General features: G+C 38.1%; 2 long non-coding RNA genes across 2 annotated transcripts in view; one reads left to right on the plus strand and one right to left on the minus strand.

Moving 5' to 3' along the window:
* LOC133797999 (uncharacterized) overlaps positions 1-6,738 on the minus strand; it is a 77,370-nt gene extending 70,632 nt beyond the window's left edge. Inside the window, exon 1 of the long non-coding RNA XR_009875754.1 lies at positions 6,700-6,738. This is a non-coding gene — a long non-coding RNA (uncharacterized LOC133797999). The remainder of the gene's footprint in view (positions 1-6,699) is intronic.
* A 4,345-nt stretch (positions 6,739-11,083) lies between these two features.
* On the plus strand, positions 11,084-13,736 carry LOC133793927 (uncharacterized). The gene is made up of 3 exons (XR_009875034.1): positions 11,084-11,777; positions 12,904-12,972; positions 13,589-13,736. It is a non-coding gene; the product is annotated as an uncharacterized LOC133793927 (long non-coding RNA).
* Positions 13,737-24,830: the final 11,094 nt, after the last annotated feature.

Here is a 24,830-nt window from a genome sequence, read left to right on the forward strand (position 1 = left end):
AAGTTTGTAAGTGCCTGGATGAAGGACTTCTTCAATCTGGTAAGGTCCTTTCCAGTTTGGCCCGAGTACTCCAACAGCTTGGTCACGGGTGTTTAAGAAAACTCTTCGAAGTACTAAGTCTCCGATGTTGAACTTTCTTTCTTTTACTTTAGAGTTAAAATACCGGGTGACTTTTTGCTGGTACGCAGCTACTCGGAGTTGGACTTTTTCTCGTTTCTCCTCGATTCCATCAATAGTTGGCTATTTTTGTCTTGGTCGTATGTTATTCTGTGATGCGAGGGCGGATCTAACTCGACATGCAACATAGCTTCATACCCGTATGCTAAGGAAAATGGGGTATGACCTGTTGCTGTTCGGTGAGAAGTTCTATACGACCAGAGGACTTCAGGCAATTGTTCTGGCCATGCTCCTTTAGCTTCTTCGAGCCTATTCTTCAGGGTGTCTTTTAATGTTTTATTATTGCTTCGACCTATCCATTTTCCTGGGGATGAGCAACTGAAGAAAAGCTCTTGATGATGCAATGCCTCTCGCAGAAGTCTGTGAACAAGTCACTATCAAATTGGGTGCCATTATCTGAAACGATCTTCCTTGGTAATCCATATCGACAAACAATGTTTTTGATGATGAAATCAAGTACTTTCTTTGTCATTATGGTTGCGAGTGGCTCAGCCTCGGCCCATTTAGTGAAGTAGTCGACAGCCACCACTGCGTATTTCACCCCACCTTTTCCTATCAGCAAGGACCCAATTAAATCTATACCCCATACTGCGAAGGGCCATGGACTTTGCATTTGCTTTAACTCATTAGGAGCTGCCCGTGGGATCTTAGAAAACCTCTGACACTTATCACATTTTCGCACAAACTCCATTGAGACTTCATTCATTGTCGGCCAGAAATAACTCTGCCTTAAGATCTTTTTTGATAGGCTTTTCCCCCCAAAATGGTCTTCGCAGAAGCCTTCATGCACTTCCTTCATTAGCTCTTTAGCCTTTTCTGGTGTAACACATCTTAGCAGTGGCATCGAGTATCCTCTTCGGTACAAAATACCATTGACCAATATATACCTTGAAGACTGTCTCTAAAGGGTCCTAGCTTTGTTTCTATCTGCTGGTAATGTGCCGTTCTTGAGATACTCTAAGTATGGTGCCATCCATGTGTCTGCTAATTGGATCACCATACTGGTTTCGTCTGCTCGTATGCTTGGTGCGCGTAGCCGCTCAACTGGTACTATATTTAAAGTGTCAGCATCTTTTGCACTCGCGAGTTTGGCTAAGGCATCCGCGTTTGAATTCTGATCTCGCGGTACTTGCTGGAGGGTATATTTTTCGAATTGTGCTAACAGATCCTTCGTCTTGTCCAGATAAGCCACCAGTTTTAGGCCTCATGCTTGGTATTCCCCTAAGATCTGATTCACTACCAGATGCGAATCACTGTAGATGTCCAGCACTTTTATGTTCATGTCTTTGGCTAACCTTAATCCAGCGAGTAGGGCTTCATATTCAGCTTTGTTGTTCGAAGCGGTGAAATCAAACCTAATTGTGCAGTGAAATCGATGCCCTTCTGGCGTTATCAATATCACCCCTGCTCCTGCGTGGGATTCGTTGGACGATCCGTCTGTGAACAGTTTCCACGAAGGAGCTTCAACTTGAGGCTCAGGCGCGTTAGATTTTTCACCCTGCTCGTTATCTGGAAGTTCAGTGAACTTAGCAATGAAGTCAGCCAAGACTTGTCCTTTTATTGCTGGTCATGGTGAGTATGTCATATCAAATTGCCTAAGTTCGACCGCCCATTTCAATAAACGACCTGCAGCCTCTGGCTTTTGCAAAACTTGCCGAAGAGGTTGGTCAGTCAAGACTGTAATTGGATGGGCTTGGAAGTAAGAACGTAACTTCCTCGAGGCCAAAATTAGGCAATAGGCTAATCTTTCAATGGGAGGATATCTCAATTCTGCTCCGATTAACCTCTTGTTCACATAATACACCTCCTTTTGTACACCTTCTTCTTCTCTCACTGGCACTGCACTAGCAGTGTATTCAGTGATTGCCAGGTATATGAACAAAGTTTCCCCATCTACGGGCTTTGATAAGACAGGAGGTTGCGCCATGTGGGCTTTTAAGGCTTGGAAAGCCTGTTCGCAGTCTTCAGTCCACTCAAACTTCTTGTTGCCTCTAAGTAGATTGAAGAAAGGAACGCACTTATCTGTTGATTTTGAAATAAATCTACTGAGCGCGGCGATCCTTCCAGTCAAACTTTGCACATCTTTGATCTTCGTTGGCGATTTCATATCGATCAGGGCCTTGATCTTTTCAGGATTAGCTTAGATTCCCCTTGAATTGACAATGAAACCCAAAAAATTCCCTGATCCTACTCCGAAGGAACATTTGAGAGTATTCAGCTTCATCTGGTATTTGTTCAAAACATTGAAACACTCTTGTAAATCCTTCACATGTCCTTCTGCCTTTTTTGACTTCACCAGCATGTCATCGACGTATACCTCCACGTTTATCCCGATCAACTCCTTAAACATGTGGTTAACTAGTCGCTGGTAAGTCGCACCAGCGTTTTTCAGACCAAAGGGCATTACTTTGTAACAGTAAAGCCCTGTCTCAGTCCGAAAGCTAGTGTGATCCTCATCAGGGGGATGCATACTAATCTGATTGTACCCTGAGTATGCATCCATGAAGGAGAGGATCTCATGGCCTGCAGTTGCATCGACCAACTGGTCGATCCTTGGGAGTGGGAAGCAATCTTTAGGACAGGCTTTATTAAGGTCTGTGAAATCCACGCAGGTCTGCCATTTTCCATTCGGCTTGGGAACCAATACTGGATTAGAGACCCACAATGGATAAAATGCCACCCTGATGAACCCATTCTCCTTCAATCTTTCAACTTCTTCCTTTAAGGCTTTTGATCTGTCTTTATCGAGCAGCCTCCTATACTGTTGCACGGGTGGATAGTTTTTATCGATATTTAGGACATGGCTGATGACTTCAAGATCTATCCCAACCATGTCTTTATGCGACCAGGCGAAAACTTCCTGGTTCTTCCTCAAAAATTCCACCAGTGCGTATTTGGTTGTTGTCTCTAAGTTTTTGCCGACCTTCACAACTATGGTCGGATGCTTTTCGTCGAGTTGGACCTCTTCAAGGTCCTCGACAGGTCCTATATCATCTTCAAAATCCCAAAGTGAGGATCTAAGTCTCTATCCTCACTTTGGGCAACACCCTATTTGGTGACTTCATCACCTGATTGGGCTTGTACATCAATAGCCATTTGCAACTCTTTTAGGGGAATAATCCTTAGCGCACCCTTCTTGGCCTTGGTGATTGAGGCATTATAGCATTCCCTGGCTTCTCTCTAGTTTCCCAATACACACCCTATCCCTGCATCTGTTGGGAATTTCATGGCCAGGTGCCATATAGAGGTGACGGCCCGAAGGTCGACCAATATTGGCCTTCCAATTACAGCATTGTAGACCGAGGGACAATCGACTACTATAAAAGTAGTGAGTAATGTCCTGTTGGTGGGCACAGCACCTGCTGTTATTGGAAGCCTAATCAACCCCGTTGGAGCAAGTCCCTCACTAGAGAAACCATAAATTATTTGGTTGCAGGGCTCCAAGTCCTTGACGGACAACTTCATCCATTCCAGCGAAGATTTATACAGGATGTTAACTGAACTTCCTATATTGACCAGTACTCTTTTCACCATCATGTTGGAAATCTGAACATCTATGACCAGCGGATCGGAATGTGGGAACCGGACATGTTGGGCATCGCTATCAGAGAAGGTTATTACTTCATCCTCTGTTTGAGCCTTCTTTGATGCCCGATCCTCCACAGTCATCATATCAATGTCTTGGTCGTGACATAGGGTCCGAGCATATCATTCCCTTGCTTTTCCGATGTTTCCCGCGAGGTACGGGCCTCCGCAGATGGTGAGTAAGGTGCCAGCCACGGGATCAGGCTGTAAAGGTGGCGAGTGTTGGCGTGCAGGTTCCTGCTCTTTGCCACCTGGAGCCTCTTGTTGGGAAGCTCTCGTGGCCCGCATGTATCTCCTCAAGTGTCCTTGTCTAATAAGGAGCTCGATTTCATCCTTCAGCTGGTACACTCGTTCGTATCATGCCCGTAATCGTTGTGAAAATGACAGAACTTGATTGTATCACTTTTTGACATATCCTTTCGAATGGGAGCGGGTCTTTTGTAAGGCACACTAGAGCTTGTGGCCTGATACCCCTCTGCTCGAGATTCGATTAGGTCGGTGTAGTTGGTGAACCTTGGCTCATAACGATTGCCTTTGGGGCGTTTACTCTCGGAGGTTGAGGGTTCATCATGGGCCCATTTTCCACCATTCTTGTCATTGCCATCCCCGTTGCCCTTGCCGTTGCTGTTGGGTTTTGACCCATTGGCGGCCTTGGTGGGTTTTTTAGTCCCTTTGTCTTTATTAGGAGACTTTCCCTCGTTGGCAATTGCAGCCTCGAGCTTGATGTATCAATCAGCTTGGTCTAAGAACTCCTGGGTAGTTTTAACCCCATGCTTCCTGAGGCTACTCCATAGAGGCGTATGGTGCCTAACTCCTGCAGTTATGGCCATCATTTTGCCTTCGTCTCCCACCGTTTTAGCCCTAGTTGTTGCTCGCATGAAACGCTGGACATAATCTTTCAGTGGTTCTCCCTCTTGCTGGCGTATCTCAACCAGCTGGTTTGCCTCAGTTAGGTGCACACGACCCACGTAGAACTGTCCGTAAAACTCCTTTACGAACATCTCCCAAGATACAATACTTGTAGGAGGGAACTTAAAGAACCACTCATGTGCAACATCAGAAAGTGTTGCAGGGAAGATCCTGCATCGAGCGTCTTCGGACACCTTCTGAATGTCCATTTGTATCTCAAACTTGTTGACATGAGATACCGGGTCACCATACCCATCAAATTTCGGAAGTGTTGGCATTTTAAACTTACTGGGGGTTTCAGCTATGGCGATCCTTTGTATGAAAGGAGTGCCCCTTCTCCTGTCATACTCGATATGAGGCGTTCTTCCCCCGACCAGCTGTTGCACTGCTTGGTTCAGGGCATCTATTTGGGTCTGGACGGCCTCAAGAATCGCCGGGGCCTCTAGTGCCGGGGGAATGTACCCATCATGCCTCTCTCGGCAGTCATTGAGTACATCCCTTAAGTCATCTTCTCTTCGCCGCTGCTCGCTGGCTCCAAGCTAGCTGAAGACGTTATTTTGTTTGGGCTGCCCCCCAGCATTGTGTCCTGCATGTCGGTTTTCTCTAGGTGGGGGACTTATGCCTCCACCTCTATCCTCGTTTCTTCGACCAGCATTCCCTCTGCCTGAGTTGGCCTCATTGTAGCCGTGGCCATCCCTGAACCTCGATTAGCTGTAGTGGGACCGACTGTTTCCTTGGTTGCCTCCCTGGGCTGGAACTTCCCCAGCATTAGGGGGAGGCCTGCGCTTGTCGGTAGGTCCTCGTGCATTATCATGCTGTGGAGGGCCCCTGACCACAGAGCCTGTCTCTGAGTTCCTTATGTTGCCAGAAGGATGCTGTCCCTTGCTCGGTGGGTGCAACTTTTCACCCCCCAGGCATCTAGGGCTACGGGGCTGCTGCCTGGCCTTATTCAGCCTTGGACGCGAGGGTCTACCTCGACCAGCCTGGGATGGAGGCTGCGTCTCAGGGTCCCTAGGTGGGACATCATCCTGAGGCATTGGTGGCTACTCCGGCCTTTGAGGGCTTGTTGGTTGGAGCGGAGGGCTAGGATTGAGACCTTTCTGAGGTGGCCCATTCGGGGGTTGGTCAGGCTGCGAGGCGGGCACAGCCTGATTCCTAGCCAATTGGAGGGCTGCTTCGAGGACTGCCATGGCATCCCTCTGACAACGATCCATCTCCACCTGTCTCTCACTCAACTCCTGACACTGACGCTCTATTTCTTGCTGCTGTCGCGCCATGGTCTCCGCAACAGTTTCTTGACTGGCCCTCAGGTTGGCCAATTCCTCTTGCAATTGTAATGACCCACTAATCTAGACTATTTGGACCATTAACGAAACTAGACATAAAACTTACATTTTTACGAAAATACCATAATTTATTGAGTAACTTGCAAAATAAGAGTTATTTACAAATAAACAGAATACTAAGAAGGATTATGGGATCCCATTGTCTTTAAAACAAAAGATGATTTAAAATAAAAGACATTACATCATTGGTGCGGAAAATACACATAAAACCATAGAAAACATAAAATGAGACTACATCCTCGAATCGAATAACGCTCGGACCCTTGACTCCATTCATCATCGATACACATCCTCCAAGCGTCACGAATCTTACCGCCTCTAAGCTTATTTTCCTGCACATAAACAGAAAGGAGTGAGCCTAATGCCCAGCAAGGAAAAATCTAACACATAGTCATACATATCAATTTCATAATAACGTAAAGACATATCATAACACATAATGCACTTATTATAATGGCCATTATTACTTGGGGTCCCATAGACTAAACAAGCTTATGCCCATGAGATTAGTGGGGTCCTACCAGCTAAATAGGCTTATGCCCACAATCTTTTTGGGGTCTTGTTAGTCAAATAGGGCATATGCCCAAGCCTACAACATACACATCAATAACATATTCATAACATATGAAAACATAACACATAAGATAACATAAACATATAGATTCTAGCCTATTTTCCTTACCAAAGTTACCGGGATATAATGGACTGAGTTGGGAATTTTGGAACACTCCTAAAACCATAATGAACAAGAGTGAGTTGAAAGAAGGAAATAGATGAAAATGAATAGGAAGACTAAACCATTGAGAATTATGCTTACCACAACTTATGTGCTTAAGAACTTGGATTCCCTAACCAAAATAAGAATGAGGTTAGGGGACTGAGTAGAAGGTTTTGAGAAAGGAAATAACATGAAATAGAGTTTCGGGTTTACCTCAAAGATTTGCAAGATCAATCTAACCTCCACCGAAATACTATAGAACTCACTTCCCAAAGTGTTTGATAAGCTTATGATGTTTAAGCTTATAGTTTTTCCCCAAACCAAGTGTTTACACTCTCACACTCACTTAACACTAGCAGCTTCTGAACTTAGAGCAAATGGTGAATAATGGCTGGGTACTAGGTCCTATTTATAGAGTTTTGGAATGAAAGTATCTTGATTTTACTTGAATAAAAATAATGGCTTTTTAAGTGAAAATCATTTGAATAATCGTTCAGCAAAGGCTGAAGACTCGTTCAAAAGATGCTGGACTTATGAAGAAGTTTGAATGGCTGAAAGGAAAAGAATTAAAAAACAATTGAACATATGCTGAAGGAGGCGATATATCGCCCCCTGTAGGCGATATATCGCCTGGGCCAGTATGCCCAAGGCGACCGTGCATCGTTTCGTGTTTTCCGTATCTACGTGCTGCGACATATCGCCCCCTATAGCTGCGATATATCGGCACTCGCTGAATATTTAAACACGAAATTACACATTTTTAGCTAAGTTTGAATGGAGTAAACAGCCTTGACTAAGCCCTCAACGTACTCAAAGCTGCTGACTGACCCTATAACATTCAAACTTTACTCCTTATTATATTAAATCCTCAAAAATCTTAATCCTTAATCACCATTCATAACATGTGTTTAAAATCCTATTGGTTGATGTCTAAACCTTATAATATAATAAATATAATCCTTAATATCAGTCACTTTAATCAAACCTTAGGTTATACTTAATATTCTTAAACTATAGATTAAACTTAGAAAATCTATAAGTACTACTATGAGTGTCCAAATAATTCCCGGTCTGAACCAAAAATCCATAGTAACAAAGATAATGCTATAAATACTATCATACTATTATCTATCTTAGCTAAGTAAAGTTCTTGGACTCTACAGCAATACTCTCAGAGTATTTCTCAGCGTTTCGGAGTCCAGTTCCTCCTCATCAAACTCCAAGTGTGGCTCATTATCAGCCATGTTTGGAGGAGGAGGTTGAGAGGGTGCAGCGTCAGTAGCCTACGTAGTCTTCCTGGTTGTCTTTGCCATTAGTACTTCAACAACTTGAGTTCAACTCTCAATGAAAGCACCAGAATGTTGACCCTAGTTTTGGTCAACTAACACGGAGTCAAAAGCGTAATGTAATAGAAGATATTGAATTAGATCTAATGGAAAGATTATAAATTAACACAGCGATTTATAGTGGTTCGACCCCAGGAATTGGTAATGACCTACGTTCACTTAAGCTATTATTGATCTTGATTCTCAAAGGTGTGATCAAAGAACTAGGGTTCTCCGAGTTTCACAAGCCTTAGAGAGATGAGTATTACAAATGAGAGATAATAGCTGAAATTCTCTTGTTCATTGTTCAAAAGCGTAACAATCCTTGGCCCAAAGATCCCACCTTGAGCTATTTCTTGTATATTTATAGGCTCATGGTGGGTTACATAAATCAATTATAGATATTGTTACCTAATTAATCGAATAATCAGGTATCATAGGAGATAATCTCGGATATGATTACAATTGTACAAGATTATTTCAAAATATACGGAGTACACGACCAGACTGGTTGTATATAAAACCCAAATGCTGTGTCAGGAAAATCTCCCTGGTCGATGGTCGAACAAATTCTTTGCCATGTGTCCGCCACGTGTTGAAAATGTCAGCCACGTCATCCACACCTGCTTTTTGGATAACAACCTTAATCTTTGTGAGAGTGCTGAGTGTACTTGTGGATATCTATCTAGTCCATCGTAAACAGATAATGTTTATTGTGAACGTGTTCATAAGGATCTTCGGGAGAGGATTCTATCTAAGTCTCACTTCGAGAGGAAGTGTGCACTCGCTATTCTTTGAAGGGAGTTCAAGAGAATTAGCGTTTCATCAAATCAGATTCGTAGAGAAGAGTACAACAAGATTGCGGCAATAGTTTAAGAGGGAGTCTTACATTGTTTAAGTCAATGCTTTTCTACACATTGTTTCTTTACTAATTGGTTTATTCTCTGGGCGTGGCCCCAAGGAGTAGGTTATTCGAAAGGGTTTCTGAACCTTGTAAAAATTTGGTGTGTTCTTTATTGTTTTGCACTGTCTATTTATTGTGTTCAGTTTCTGTCGTGACAAGTTCGGATTCTGTCCTGAAATAAATTGCTATCTGTGTAAACAGTTAATTACCATTCCGCTCTTTAATTAATTCACATGGTTTAATTAATTTGGTAATTACTAAAAATGGAATTTCAATAATAAAATGAGATTACAAAGAAATTGAGTTTTAGTTAAAGCATAAAACCCCAACAAGTAGAATAATGCAAAATCCTAATCAGCAGCCATCTAAACAAGATTTTACAATATTCATAACATTAAAATAGAAAAATAGAAGCAATTTAATATAAGGAAATAGAAGGAATAAAATTCATCAATGCATTCAAGATCTCATGTCTAGGGTTTTGAAATAACTCTTAACCTAAAAGAAAACTACTCCATAATCAAATTCATGTTCACAAACATAAATATTCGACAAAAACAAAGAAGTTTTAGAGAAGAAAGAAAAATTAAATTGAAGAATATAATGCTGGGGTTTTATGCCCTTCTTAAAACTTAATTTCTTTGTAATCTCATTTTATTATCAATAAAATAATAGAAATCATTTTTTGACTTGGTCAATCACTTTGCACAAATGTTTTATTTTCATGATTATTTATTTTATATAAACTCATATTAAATCCCGAGCATATAGCTAATCATATTTATAGTGACATAATCACAGTGGAATATAAATATGATTATATGTTCAAAATAAGTTAGTCCTAAGATTAGTCAGCGCACATGATTTACACTGACTTGCCAATCTACGATTTGATCTACTTACACATTGCAGTGTTATGTTCTTTCCAGAACATTAGCAAAGTAGATAAGAACAGATGTATTTGTTACATTGGACTAGATCGATATTGACAGTAGATAGGATAAGTAAACATACCATTATTATCTATTATAGTCATATCATATAGTTGACCATAGGTCAATTCAATCTCAATTCTGAGTAGTTAGTATTCTAATTGATTGTATTATTTGAGTTTTTTTTACTTGTTTGTTACCAGCTTACCCTACGGACTAGCCCATACTTACATCTTAGGAACTCGGTAGTATAATTGAGTGGGAGTGTTAATCATAGATATGATCTATAGCTTCCGATGAAGAAGTAAAACGATGGTTTCCTTTAGTTTGGTTAAAGGTGCTAAATGATAGAGATCTCATTTCAGTAATTAATATTAGTTTACTGAAATATTATTTACAAGGAACTAAGTGTTTTAAGGATAAAACACAATGAGGGGTAAAATGGTATTTTAGTCCCATCTCATTATAGACCGTCTATAGAGGATTGAGCGAAAATTATGGTTGTAACAATGACTAATTAATAACGTAACTGTATTTGTTATAGAGCGTTCTATGAATTCAATAGTGCCATTCTGGTCTTTAGTGGAGTCACGAGAAATTAATAAGTTAGTAAATTTATTTGTTAAATTTATGATAACTTATTGGAGCTTGATTTCATAGGCCCATGTGTAATATCCGTTTTCTCGAAAGGGTCATTTTGTAATTTCGCCACTGAGAGTATTCTGTCATTTTACATATTTATGGGTTTAGGTATGTATGGATTCCAATGATAACAAAGATTCTCGATTTCTTATGTTTGGGAATCTAGAATGAGATTCAAATCTTGGCATGTGCATAATGCCTAATAAATAATTAATTACATGAGTTAATTTAATTATTTATTTATGTTGTGAATGTTATTATTATTATGAGCATAATAATATTAATAACATGATATGAATTCATTTTATCTCATTATACGATTTATTGCATTATTATTTAAATTGATTAAATAATGGTAATTGCATGTAATTATGAAATCACCATAATGTCCCTGTGTTTGAATTTAGTTGAGGGGCATTTAAATGACATTAGAATATGATTTCAAATGCAATTAACTGATTAAATTCGAAATTTAAATCAGCTATAATAATATCTCAATTTCTTTTATTTTTATTTTAAAAGAAATACAAGAAATTCCTTAAGCATAGGGTTATAATCGATCAACAACAACTAAGTGGTTAAGCCTTCGTTTCTTTTTGTTCAAGCACGACTTAGAGGACCTCTCAACAGTTCAAAATCGTGGGAAGAGAGGGAGAGTCGCACTAGTGGAAGAAAATAGACATTCTTGAATTTTTCTAGAGAGAGAAAGGGAGAATTCGGGTTTGAGAGCTCTAGGAAATTTCTGGGTGGTTTTGAGTGTTTGAAATATCTTTCCTATGATCTAAAGAACGTTTTTGACGTGACAAAAGGGGATAGAAGGGTCGTTTTCAAAAATCACAAGTTTTCACCATTAAAGTGGGTGTTCTTGAATAATTTCGAATCTAAGAGAACATGGGAGGTTCCGGGTTTGTTTGAAGTGTTTAGAAAGCTTAGAGGGACCCTAAGAGGTGTTTTGAACGTGAAGAAACGGATCAAAAATGCTCTGAAACAAAATCTTGTATTTTGACCACCATTTTTGGCGGTACACCGGCGACGGGGAAGACAACCATGATTCGGCCATCATGGGTCGATTTTCTTGAGCTTCAAGGGTTATTCAAGGTGCTGGGATCTTTGGGAACAAATTCCAACCGGTTTGGAGTGTCAAAAACAAGTAGAAAGAGGAGTTAGAATCTTTCCGGCGACAGAGAAGAAGAAGATTCCGGCGATGCTCCGGTGAACCCGATCTGGGTATTTATGGAGGTTTTTTCTTTGATTTTTGAATCCTAAAAATTAGTATATCAATTTTAGAGCATTTTCCAAGTGGTTTGGTATTTTTCTGATTTTTCTTTGAATTACTATGATTTATTTAAGTTTAAATAAAGATTAATTATGAAAAATATTTTTATTGTTCAGAAAAATATGATTTTATGTTTCAACAATATCTGCATTATTTAGAATGGATTTGTATGTTTATATTTAATTTTTGATCGTATTTTATAATTTTCTTCAATTATTTGCTTTTAAATATGTGATTTAAGAAAATAAATGTGAAAAAATTATTTTAAGTATTCTAAAAATTCTGAGAATTTTTGTATATGTTTAAAATGAGATTCTAAGGTTCTCTATAATTTTATTTCGAATTTGTATCATTTATGTAATTTTCATGATTTATTTGGCTTATGTTATATTTTAAATATAACAAATATTAATGCTACTGTTCTGAACCCTAGGTAAATTTTTGTGTGTTACTGTAGGGTGTAGAAACTGATCTGTATAGTTAGATTCTATTTGTAATCAGTTATAAATTTTTCTTTAATTAATTAGTTTTTCTATAAAATTAATTAAGAAAAAATAGTTATTTTGCCCAAAAAATTCTAAAATAATTTTTATAAGTTTATTTTGGATTTTTAAACAGTTCTGTATGTTATTTTTATTTTTAGGCTTGGTTCTGTATTTATTTATATTATTTGGGTTTTATTTGAGAAATTGAGGGAAAATAATTTATAAATGTTAAAAATTATTTTTCTGGTCATATATGAGAATTTTCTGATTATTCAGGGTTCTGGAAAAGTTATTTATTAAATTTTGTTGTCATATGATAATTTTTATAAAATTATTGAGTCTTTAATGTAATTATGATATTAAAGGGTATTTTGGTAATTTTCACATAAAAAGTAATTATATGAATTCATGCGATATGTTAGAAACATCATTGTTTGTGTATGTGACATGATGGTTTGAACCTTTTGTGGAAAATTGTTTTAATTTACGTGTCATGCATGTTAAAATGACATAGTAAAATTATTTCGATAATTAAGGTTTCGAAATAAAACCTTAACGCCTATTTTATTTTTCCTAAATTTTCGCTGTGTAATTGGACGTCTAGGAGCTAGCGGTCATCGAGGTGACGCAGCAAGTGGTTCGAGACACGTCAGCGGAAAACGCACTGTTTAAGGTAAGAAGAGTGGACATCTGCGCACAGGGTGTACATTATGCGTACAACCTTGTTTTCTTATTTGTTAGTTATGTAATTATTTTGTGACTTGAATTGTTGCATTAGGTTGACTAGCAAAAGGATAGTGCTAGGGATTTCAGTTAGTAGACATGCTTAGATTATAGAGTAGGCGTGCTACTAGATTTTAGCTGCTTGTGTGAGTATAGCACTTGCAGGAATTATCTTGGGTGTGTATAACTCAGGATAATAGGATGCCACCACGGAACTGCCGAGTGTGAGTACAGCGCAGGCAGGGCAACGATGTCTCGAGGGAACGGCCGAGTGTGAGTACAGCGCAGGCTAGACTATGTGCCACCGTGGGAATGCCGAGTGTGAGTACAGCGCAGGCAAGGCAGATTACATTTCATGTCCGATCAACATGACTTGTTAGTATTTATGTGTGTGAGTGTAACTCGCATTATGTTAGTGTGATATGGTGTTTATATATCACACGATGATTATTGTGCTTATGATGTTTAGTTATGTTTAGTTGAAAGTTTATGTTTCTTGGTTTGGGGAGTTATGTCCTACATAGCTCTTCTTACTGGGCGTTAGCTCACGGGTACTCTGTGTGCAGGTAAAGGCAAAGCAAAGCAGTGAGTGGTGCGGGCTCGAGGCATGGACGAAACATGTTAGAGGCTGGGCTCCAGTTATTTTATGTTTTTAGAAATAAATGTTATGTTTTTAAATTTTCATACTTGAATGGTTATTTTCTTTATGTTTTGTTATTAAACCTAGCGTCCAACATTTTTATTTTTAAAATAATGAGATCTCATTGTGTGCTTAAATTTTAAATAAATATGTTCTCTTAGTGTCTTAAAGTATTTATTGTTTATTATTTTTAAATGGACTCCCTAAGTAACGTCTCGGGAAATCGGGGCGTTACATTATGGTATTAGAGCAAAACGGTCCTAAAGAATCTGTGGAAAGCCCTAACATGTAAAGTTCATCGCCAAGGGACGAGCTCGACTCACTGTACTGTAAGTGTTAAATTCTTACTTATGTGAATTTTGTCTTTTAAGTTTATGCACATAGTAGTACTAGGTTGAGAAGCTTGATAGATAGCTAAGTGTGAGCCTCTAGTTAGAAACTTGATAAGGTTAATTCGAAGATGATTTGAATATTTGGAAAATTTGCGATTAAATTGTTCCTTCGGTTTATCAAGTGTATTGATGGAATGCGTAGTTTCATTATTTAAGGTCAAAACATTCTGTATTAGTGCTTAATTGGTATGAGTTGTGTGGTTGAGGTTGAGGGGGAAACAACGGTTTACCACCAGAACCATGGGGATGGTAGGAACATTTTACTATGAATGGAAGAAACCATCTAAAGGCGAAATGAAGTAAATGAGGTGTCAAGTAGTGCTGCCGGTGCCAACTAGATTGGTGGGGCCAGAGAAAAGAAAAGACTATCACTAGCTTTAGTGGTATAACCTACTACAGAGGATAGAAATGAGCCACTGTTTAAAAGGTTCTGGAAAAAAAAAATCCACAGTGTTTTATTTTAGGGAAGCACTGATCCGGTCGAGGCAGAATAGTGGGACAGCTACAGGGAGAACAACCTGAACATGATGAGAGTTCACAAAAATGACGGGTGGTCTGTACGTCCTATATATGCTAAGGAATGATGCTTGCACATGGTAAGAAGTGATGCAACAAGCAGAGGATGTGAATATTATGGACTTGGACAGGTTCAGACAAGTATTATAACTCTGTCATCCTAGCTATAAATATGGATGAATTCACCAGACTAGAATCGGGGAGTCTCACTGTTACTAAATACACATAAAAGTTTGATTAGAAAGAAACTCCAAATTTTATTATTTCAACGATGATGGCTTGAGTGTTATTGCAACATGGGTGTCTAAGGTACCTAGTGAACATGGTCGATGACGCTAAAGAAGCAGATAGGAGGTCTGAAGAAACTAGAGTAGTTGTTGAATTTCTCGACGTCTTCTCATAAGAGTTGCTAAGGTTACCACCGCATAAGAAGATTGAGTTCATGATTGACCTTATGCCAGTATCAACACCAGTATCTTGAGCACCATAAAGAATGGCACCAACAGAATTGAAAGAGCTAAAGACACAGTTGGAAGAATTACTCAAGCTAGGGTTTATCAGACCGAGATACTCTCCTTGGGGCGCACCATTTTTATTTGCCAAGAAGAAGGATGGGTCCATGTGGATGTGCATTGATTACTGAGAGCTAAATAAGGTGACGATAAAGAAAAAGTATCCATTGACGAGGATTGATGATCTATTTGACCAGCTTCAGGGGACAAAGGTGTTTTCTAAAATCAATATTCGATCGGGATACCATCAGGTTAGAATCAAGAATGAAGACATACCGAAGACAGCGTTCAGAACCAGATATGGGCATTACGAGTCTCTAGTAATGTCGTTTAGACTCACGAATGCCCCAACATTTTTTATGGACCTCATGAACTGATTTTCAAGGAGTTTCTAGATTGTTTTGCCATCATGTTCAAACATGATATATTGGTGTATTCTAAGACACATGAAGAACATGAGGAACACCTACACTTGACTTTGCAACGATTGAGAGAACATCAGTTGTATGAGAAGTACAAGAAGTGTGAGTTTTGGTTGTCTGAGGTTGCATTTTTAAGACACATCGTCAGTAACAAGGGAGTCAAGATTGATCCTACTAAGGTCGCCGCAGTGAAGGAGTGGCCAAGAACAAAGAATGCCTCTAAGGTCAAAAGTTTACTACGTTTCACCAGGCTATTACAAGAGATTTGTGGAAGGGTTCTCGAAAATAGCGAGACCGTTGACGGAACTCACGAGAAAAAAAAAAAAAAAACTCATTTCGTCAGGCAAGTGTGAGCAAAGCTTCCAGGAACTGAAAAGTCGACTCATATTGGCACCGGTACTCAACTTACCAACGAATGGAGGATAGTTTGTGGTCTATTGTGATGCATCAAAGCAAGGACTAGGTTGTGTATTAATGTAGTATGGTAAAGTAATTGCCTATGCTTCGAGGCAATTGAAAGATTATGAATAGAGGTATCCAACACACGACCTAGAGTTAGTTACAGTGGTGTTTGCATTAAAGAGTTGGTGAAATGTGAAATCTACACCGATCACAAGTACCTAAAGTGTTTCTTCATGTAGACGGAATTGAACATGAGACACAGTTAGAGTTAGTCAAAGATTATGACTTGGAGATAATGTATCACCCTGGTGAGGCCAACGTAGTAGCTGATGCTCTTAGTTGCAGAGGTCTGGTATTGGTTTATTCTTTACAAGGAGTATCAAGGAAGATCCTGGAAGACATGGAACGAGTTGGTATAGAGTTGTTCACAGGTTAACTTGCAAAGGTTACACTTCAGTCCACCTTGTTAGAAAGGATTAGGGAAGGGCAGAATGCAGACAAGAAGTTGAGTGACCTAAAGTAATAGATGCAGGATAGGAATGTCAAGGATTTCACTATGTCAAATACCAAATTGATCAGATTCGAGGGGTGTATTTGTGTGCCAGACAATGATGAGCTGAGGAAAGAGATTCTGGCGGAAACTCATACTACCCAGTATTCAGTTCACCCCGGGACAACTAAGATGTACCACGCCCTTAAGGTATTGTATTGGTGACAGGGACTGAAAAAGGATGTAACGCAATATGTGGCAAAATACTTAACTTGCCGCAGATTAAGACAGAACATCAAAGACCGGCGAGGCTACTACAACCATTAACGCAATATGCATGACTACAATGACTGTGTATGTTTGATGAGTTAAGTATATGAAGATGATGCATATGATGAGTATGTGATGAATGTTTATACGAGTTATGTGTGGTATGCATATCATAATGGATTGTATAACATATAATAGATGAATTTCATGATATGTAAAAGTTATCTTAATTGGTTAAGTTTGATTTGATTTATGTGCAAGTATGCGTTCTCATGTTGATGAATATGTGGATTACCTTCTATGTTCATGATTTTGTTACATGCTATGATATTTGAAGCCTTTAAGTTTGTAGGCTGGAAACCTTAGACCTGAGCCATAGCTCTACGTTAAGGTATAACATCACCAACCCAAAGCTTCATATATTATGACTAAAGATGTTTTGAGTTATATGGGATGTGATACAATGTCTTAATTGAATACCATCAAACATGAAATCATGAACATGAACATTGGCATTTCAACATCAGCATGTATGCATGACATGTACAGTTATGTGATACATTATTATGTGATATAAGACCATGCATAAGAATATGAGAAAAGTTGTGAAATGTCTTGAAAAGTCTTATGAGAAGTTGAACATTTTAATGACAACAAGGCTTAAGCAAAGTGATAATAAGATGTTTAAAAAGGGTGTCACTGTTTCGATTAAGCAATTAAGTATGTTCAGTAAAGAAGACGGAAGTCTATAAGCCTTATAGTGGCTTCCCGCTAGTGTGGGCTAGGTCAGAGTTGATTATTTAGATATGTTTGCCATGTTCCCATATTTCTCCTCCATTTATATGTGTAATAAGTATGGTAGCTATGACAACGATGAAATGAGTAATACGATGAGCCCAGCTGCGACGATGGCTAGTTAGAGGAGAACCCATGGGATTTCATATTATATGTGTAACAAGCCCAGGCATTGGCTAAATCGAACAGTGTGCACATAAGATAATGGGCCCATAACAATGTGAAAGTAAAAAGAGAAAAAAAACAAAAGTAAAGTTTGAAAGTGCTTGATCAATAAATGAAATGCATAAGTATTATAAGTCAGCATATGAGTATATGTGCACTTCAAACTCACGACATTCATGTGTATGTGTATGCATGAGGTTTACTTACTGAACGTTAGCTCATTATGTTATTTTCCAACATTTTTCCAGGGGTGGCATTAGATGTTGAGCAAATTGTGGAGCACGGACTCAGTAACAATGCAATAATGGTTAAGGGTTTTTCATATTGCTACATTTAAATGTAAAGTATTCATACCTGTAATAATTTCTATTAATAAGTTTATATAAAAGTTTTAATTTTTTTCTGTATTTCTTAGTATCATTTTATTTAATTCATTTGGTCAAGTGCTTAACATACTCGTAAACCTTGGAATCACGAGTATGTCACACACGTACCCTACCTTAGGGACGTCACACCTGAAGTTAATAAATAAATATTTAATTTTGAAGGATGTTTTTTATTCCGGATTTTAGTAAAAATTTAATTTCAGTTTCCATGTTGCAATTAGAACAATTTGTTATGACTTTCACAAGTTTTAATATATCTATTTTTTTAAATGGATCACAATTGTGTATTGCATGGTTGGAAAACAAGTTTTATGTTTTGCGACCTAACGAATCCTTTGCTCTTAACAATGATTTATTCAAAGTAGTTAAACCTAGGACCAATAAACGTCAAAAGATCGATAACGATAACATGGCGTATTTATGGCACTTGAGACTAGGTCATATTGGCTATGATAGAATTCAAAGACTTACAAAGGAAGACCCTTTGAGGGAACTCACCTTAGGTGAATTACCTGTTTGTGAATCTTGTCTAGAAGGCAAACTAACCAAGCGTCCATTCTCTGCAAATGGTGATAGGGCCAAGGAGCCACTTGGATTTGTTCATTAAGATGTTTGTGGACTTTTGAATGTACAAGAAAGGGGTGGTTTTGAGTATTTTGTCACTTTCATTGACAATTACTCTAGATACTCATGTCTTTACCTAATGCATAAGAAATCAGAAACATTTTCATGATCAAGATAGGTAAAACGTTAAAGATATTGCGATCTGATAGGGGAGGAGAATATTTGGATATGCAGTTCCAAGATCATTTAACTGAACTTGGGATTTTATCACAACTTACTGCCCCAGGTACTCTGAAACAAAATGATGTAGCGGAACGCCGGAACAGAACTTTATTGGAAATGATTAGATGCAAGCTTAGTTACTCAACTCTCACCACAAAAAACCTCACTTTTGTCGGCGCAGTTTTGCGCTGGCAAAAGCCATATGGGTTTTGTCGATGCAAATTTGCGCTGGAAAAGGTCCGCGACGTACCCCCGTCACTAATTTCACTTTTGCCGACGCAAAATGTAATGCGCCGGCAATGGTATCTTTTGGCAACAAAAAAATGCGCTAGCAAAAGATGACTCTTTTAATGGCGCATATCTGCGCAGGGAAAGATGTATATATGCAGTGAGGGTTGAGACTTTTGCTGACGTAATTTTGCGCTGGTAAAAGTATTTTTTAAATAATTTTTTTTTATTATATTACTAATTTTATTTTCAATATATTAATATTAATTAATAAATTTCAATTTTAATATATTAATAATTATTTAATTTTTTAGTAATATTATTTAATTAGAAATAAAATTAAAATTAAAATTTTATGAATAAATAAAAAATTACAACTATTAATATTTATTGTCTCCACCAAACATGAAAATATAAAAGTAGTTTAGTAAATTAAATGTCTAATAAATTAAACTTTAAATAAATGAAAAGAAAGTTCTATAAATGAGTACTGCTCGCCTCATCATCCCCGTCCCCGTCAGCATCATCGTCCTCGTCCGTATCCTGTTCTGGTAAGTCGACAGTAAAACCAGGAGCCATTTCACCAACCTGCTTCAACAAAGCACTGAGCAGGACATCTTGACGCCGTTAACGACTCTCAAGTTTAGTCGTATGCTTTTTTAGGTTAAGATTTTCTAGCATAATGTCCTGATTTTGCTGCAAAATGGTGTCCACTTCAGGTGGCAATTGCCCGGACATTTGAGAAGTTGACGAAGAAGCTGCCCTCTTTGCGCCAATTGCCTTCAACCTAGGCAACCCCCCAAACCCTTTCTTATAATGCAAGCGGGGTCCAAGGACATCCGTGACAATATCCATATCAGGCAGGAACTGACCATCGACATTATCGCCGACACAAAAAGCAGCAGATGATACAGGGGCCGTACTCTAGGATGCTTGACGCTCGGTCATCTCAGTCTGCACAATAAAAAGCACGTATCTCGAATTCCAATATAACATTATTTGAAAACCTAACTTATAAATTTTTAATATAACAACATATAAAATATAACTTTATTATCTATCTGCCAACATCCTATCATTAATGACTGCAGACCAGTGATTGAAAAAGAATGTAATTAATTTTGTTCCTGTATCAGGGAGCAAGTGGGCTAAAGTAAATTTGGTCATGAAAATCCATATCTAAATAAAATCATGAAGATGTTGTTGATATATACAGTAAGTGCAGTTAATTCCATTTATGGGGAATTTACGTCTCTAAACATATACATCAACTATATTTGCATGTTTTTTATTTAGATATGGATTTTTATGACCAAATTTACTTTAGCCCACAAGCTCCCTGATACGGGGACAACATTAGTTACATTCTTTTTTTTTATCTTAGTCCATAATCATTAATCATAAAAATATTGGCACATAGATTATAAAGATTTAATTGTTAAAAATTTATTTAATAATTAATAAATAATTACTAATTGACAACAACCAATTAATAATTAATATTTATTAATTATTTACTAAACTTTTTTAAAGTTAAATGATCATAAATTAGTTAAGGTTATGCAACTTACATGTTTTGTCGCCGCTACATCACTAATACACTTATCCTTCTTCTTGTGGAGGTACTCGAATGTGTCGATCATGCTCGGGAGCTCGCCAGTAGATGGGTCCATCTAAAAAAGCAAATTATTTAAACATTGTGACATTTATAATATTTTTGTAAATGTAAGGATATAGGTTATTATAATTTACGTCATCATAAACATGGGCAACGATGAATTTAGAACCGTGTCCTCCTGGTAAGGTCATTTTTGCTCGAGCTTCTTTATTTTTCTTCGATATACACTTCAAACAGAAAATAGTACTCATTAATCTAGATTGTAATTTTATAATTAAAAATTAATGTAAAATCTACGGCATACCTGCTGAGAATCAGAAGCCCAAAAATCGCATAGAATTGCCCAATCAGAAGAAGTAATCGACCCAAAAGGTTTTGACTTCGCTCTCTCATTGTCCACCTTTCCTCCAACCTCTACCTAGTGTTTCTTCATTGTGTGGCGCCAATCAGTCAGATGTTTTTTATTACTGGATTGTCTTGTGGATAAATGAATTTGTCCTAAAATCACAATTAAATTTGGAATTTGTTAAAATATTATGAAGATAGACAAAATCTTTAATAGTGAGTTATTAAAGGTTTAAAAAATGCTTACAGATAGCCCTGTCGAATAACTTGGATATCAGCTGGTTTTACTTGTTCCCAAGCTAGTGTAGTTGGGGGTACGGTGTTACGCAAATAACAAGTCATGGAATTGTTGAACCACTTGCCATACGTTTGAATAGCTTTTCCAGTTTGTGCATCAAACTCTACTTTCAGATGGCTAACTTTCTTGGTGGCCAGCTCCTTCTCGATATTGGCACCATAATAAGCTCCCATGCCCTTCTTGGAGGCACCACTTGTGTCATTACTTGGTTCGGCCATTCTACATTAAAATATTCATTAATTAACTAATTCAAATTATGTATGTCTGTTGTTTTTTGTTATAAAATTAACATTTTATTACTTATGGTCTTTCCCAACCTACCCTATTCCAACCTAGTGGATCCTTTGGAGATAGTAAGCAGTCATGTACTTTTCCACATTTTTTCAAGATGTTTCTCAAACATCTTGAAAAAATGAGGAATAGTACATGAATACATTGGCTATCCCCAAGGCATCCACTAGGTGCATCACTATTGTTTTTTGTTATAAAATTAACATTTTATTACTTATTGTCTTTCCCAACCTACCCTATTCCGACCTAGTAGATCCCTTAGAGATAGTAAGCAGTCATGTAGTAATTCTCATTTCTTCAAGATATTTCATCAAATATCTTGAAAAAATGAGAATCAGTACATGAATACATTAATTATCCCCAAGGCATCCAATAGGTGCATGTGTACCTATATCTGATACTATCATTAATTAATGATAATAAATAAAGTTTTCATTGAATTAAATAAAAAGTTACATATACTTGTTTAAATTACATATCATTGTCCTCATCATTACTAACTACAACATCATTACGAACATCACTATCACTATCGACTAGAACATTGTCGTCATCCTCATCGTCTTCATACTCGGCCAAAGTTTCGTCTTCAAATTCAACTTCATCATCGACAATAAATTCATCTGAACCTTCGCCAACCAAATCATCGACGTTGTACACTTCAGTGGCATGGACATCAACTCGATTATACTAAAGATTATCAAAAATTGGAAGTTCTACCCACAACTGAAATGAAGAATAATTAACTTCTAGCAATATTGGTATATCATTTGTGGTCTCAGTATCATCAACATCGGAATTTGAGAAATCCCATACATTCCTCGGAATGTATTCATTAACGAGCCTCCAATCATCCCCATTTTTCACATCTCGAAGATAATACACCAACTTTGCTTGAGATGTGAGAACAAAAGGATCATCTTTATAACATTCTTCCTTCACATATACGCTCGTAAAATTGGATTCCACTTTAATTCTACTTGTATTGAACCATCTACACTTGAATAAGACAACATTGTAACCCATCAAGTAGGACAATTCAATTACTTCTTCCAGAACTCCATAGTAGTTCACTCCTTCCTCACTTGGCACCATTACACCGCAATTTTGTGTTTTAAGCTTCATATCACGACCATGAATCACAAATTTCACACCATTCACTATCATCCCTGGATATGAGAACACGGTGCCGCTTGATTTGTTTGTGAGAGCATACAATTCATTATTCACTTCAGTAGGTGTTGACTCATGCAAACCGTTCACCTATCAACATTAACATTGAAAGTTTGTTTTGGATTGATTAAGTGGGGTTTCGGAAAATAATTGACTAATATACATACTCTATCGTTGAACCACTAAGGAAAATCAGCTTCTTGTTGAACTTCAAGATTCGAGCCCCCCCGTCTTCTTAATTCATCCATATGCTCACTACAAATGGACAACAATGTTATGATTTTGGCCTTTACTCGGTATATAAACCAAACAAATTTATTGAAAAAAATACTAGAAAACACACCTAAGGTACTCCTTAATTTTAGCACAATTGTTCAAGATATATCACTCAACATTTTGCTTTAACTGCGAATTGAGGAGCATACTTGATTTCTTACCAAATGGACGACAAACAGCCTTATAAATAGAATATTCCCGATTTGGTTGGGATTCAACGCGATCATCATTCCTCTCAAGTCGATTAAATCGAGTCTCAACCCCTCGGAGGTACATTGAGCAAAAGGTTAAGGCCTCGTTAACCACGTAAGCTTCTGCGATTGAACCTTCTGGACGTGCATGATTTCTTACATATTGTTTATAAACCGCCATCGAACGTTCAATGGGATACATCCACCTAAAGTGCACGGGACCGCCAAGAATTGCCTCTTTCGGAAGATGCAAAACCAAATGCACCATAATGTCAAAAAATGCTGGAGGAAATATCATTTCCAACTTGCATAAAATGGTGATAATGCATGTCTCCATCTTCTCAAGGTCTTTCACATTCAAAGTCCGTGAACAAAGTTTTTTGAAAAAACCGCACAACTCAATAATTGGCTTCCGAACTTCAGGAACCAAAAACGACCTAATTGCGGCGAGCAACAACTGCTGAAACAACACGTGGCAATCGTGTGATTTCAGCCCAGTTATCTTGCCATCATTGACATTGACATTCTTCGAAAGGTTTGTAGCAAAACCGTCCGGGAATTCAACTGACTTCACAAATTCACAGAAAACTCGACGCTCCGGGATACTGAGGGTGTAACTGGTGTGCGATTTCTTCCACTTGTTTCCCTCTTTGCAAAGGTGGAGTTTTTCCCTAGTTTTCATGTTTGCTAGATCAAGTCTTGCACTACACCAAATACCTCTTTCCATAACACAAGAAGATAATACTATTTAAAAAGTATTATAGTAAGGATGGTTAAAAAGCGGTAAAGTCCAAAACCAAATGAAAAAAAGGCGACACCTTTAGGAACTCTTGCTAAATTGAAAGAAAGCATTTTGGTCTGACTATAATATAGTCTCTCTCTACTTTTTTCACATGTAAAATAAAATAAAATAAAGAAGAAAGAAAGAGAGCTTTAGTAGTGAAACAAAAATGACAACCATATTAATTTAGCTTCTCAGAGACGACGTTCTTCTGGCAATATGGGGCTTACCTTGAAGTTGAGTATGATTCAACAACATGGACATCCTCCCTAAGTTCAGATCTGGTTGATACCCTGTGTAGGCACACTAGATTCCTAATTTGATTACATATTTGAATACTTGTTTTTTCAGATCTATTATCTTATTTCTGTTAGGCTCAAACGACGACGGCAGGGGCTCAGGGAATGGTGGTCGACGGCGGCAAGGGGTCGGGGTCGAGCTGTTCGACGGCAGGAGGCTCGGGGCTCATCTCGACAGCATCGACTGGTGGCTCGGGGCTGGGCTCGACAGCAACGACTGGTGGCTCGAGGGCTGTGCTCGATGGTGGGTGGGGGGGTCTTGGGTCTGGGCTCGACGACGCAGGGGCTAGGCAGGACGTGGAGGCTTGGTGGCTCATTGAGGCTGGATGACTTAGAGGCTCGATAGGTATGCGTGCTTCTTTTTCTCTAAACAAAGAAACTAAAATTTTGTAGTGTATTGGTCTGTAGTGTTGTTCGTATAGACACATGAACAAAGTGTTTGTTCTACACTCTTTCTCACACTTGTGTGTATATTTATACATATAAAGAAAAAACTGGGATTGGTTGCCATATGTTTGATAAAAATCTTCAA

The sequence above is a fragment of the Humulus lupulus genome, chromosome 8 (assembly GCF_963169125.1).
Source record: "Humulus lupulus chromosome 8, drHumLupu1.1, whole genome shotgun sequence".
NCBI classification, from domain to species: Eukaryota; Viridiplantae; Streptophyta; class Magnoliopsida; order Rosales; family Cannabaceae; genus Humulus; species Humulus lupulus.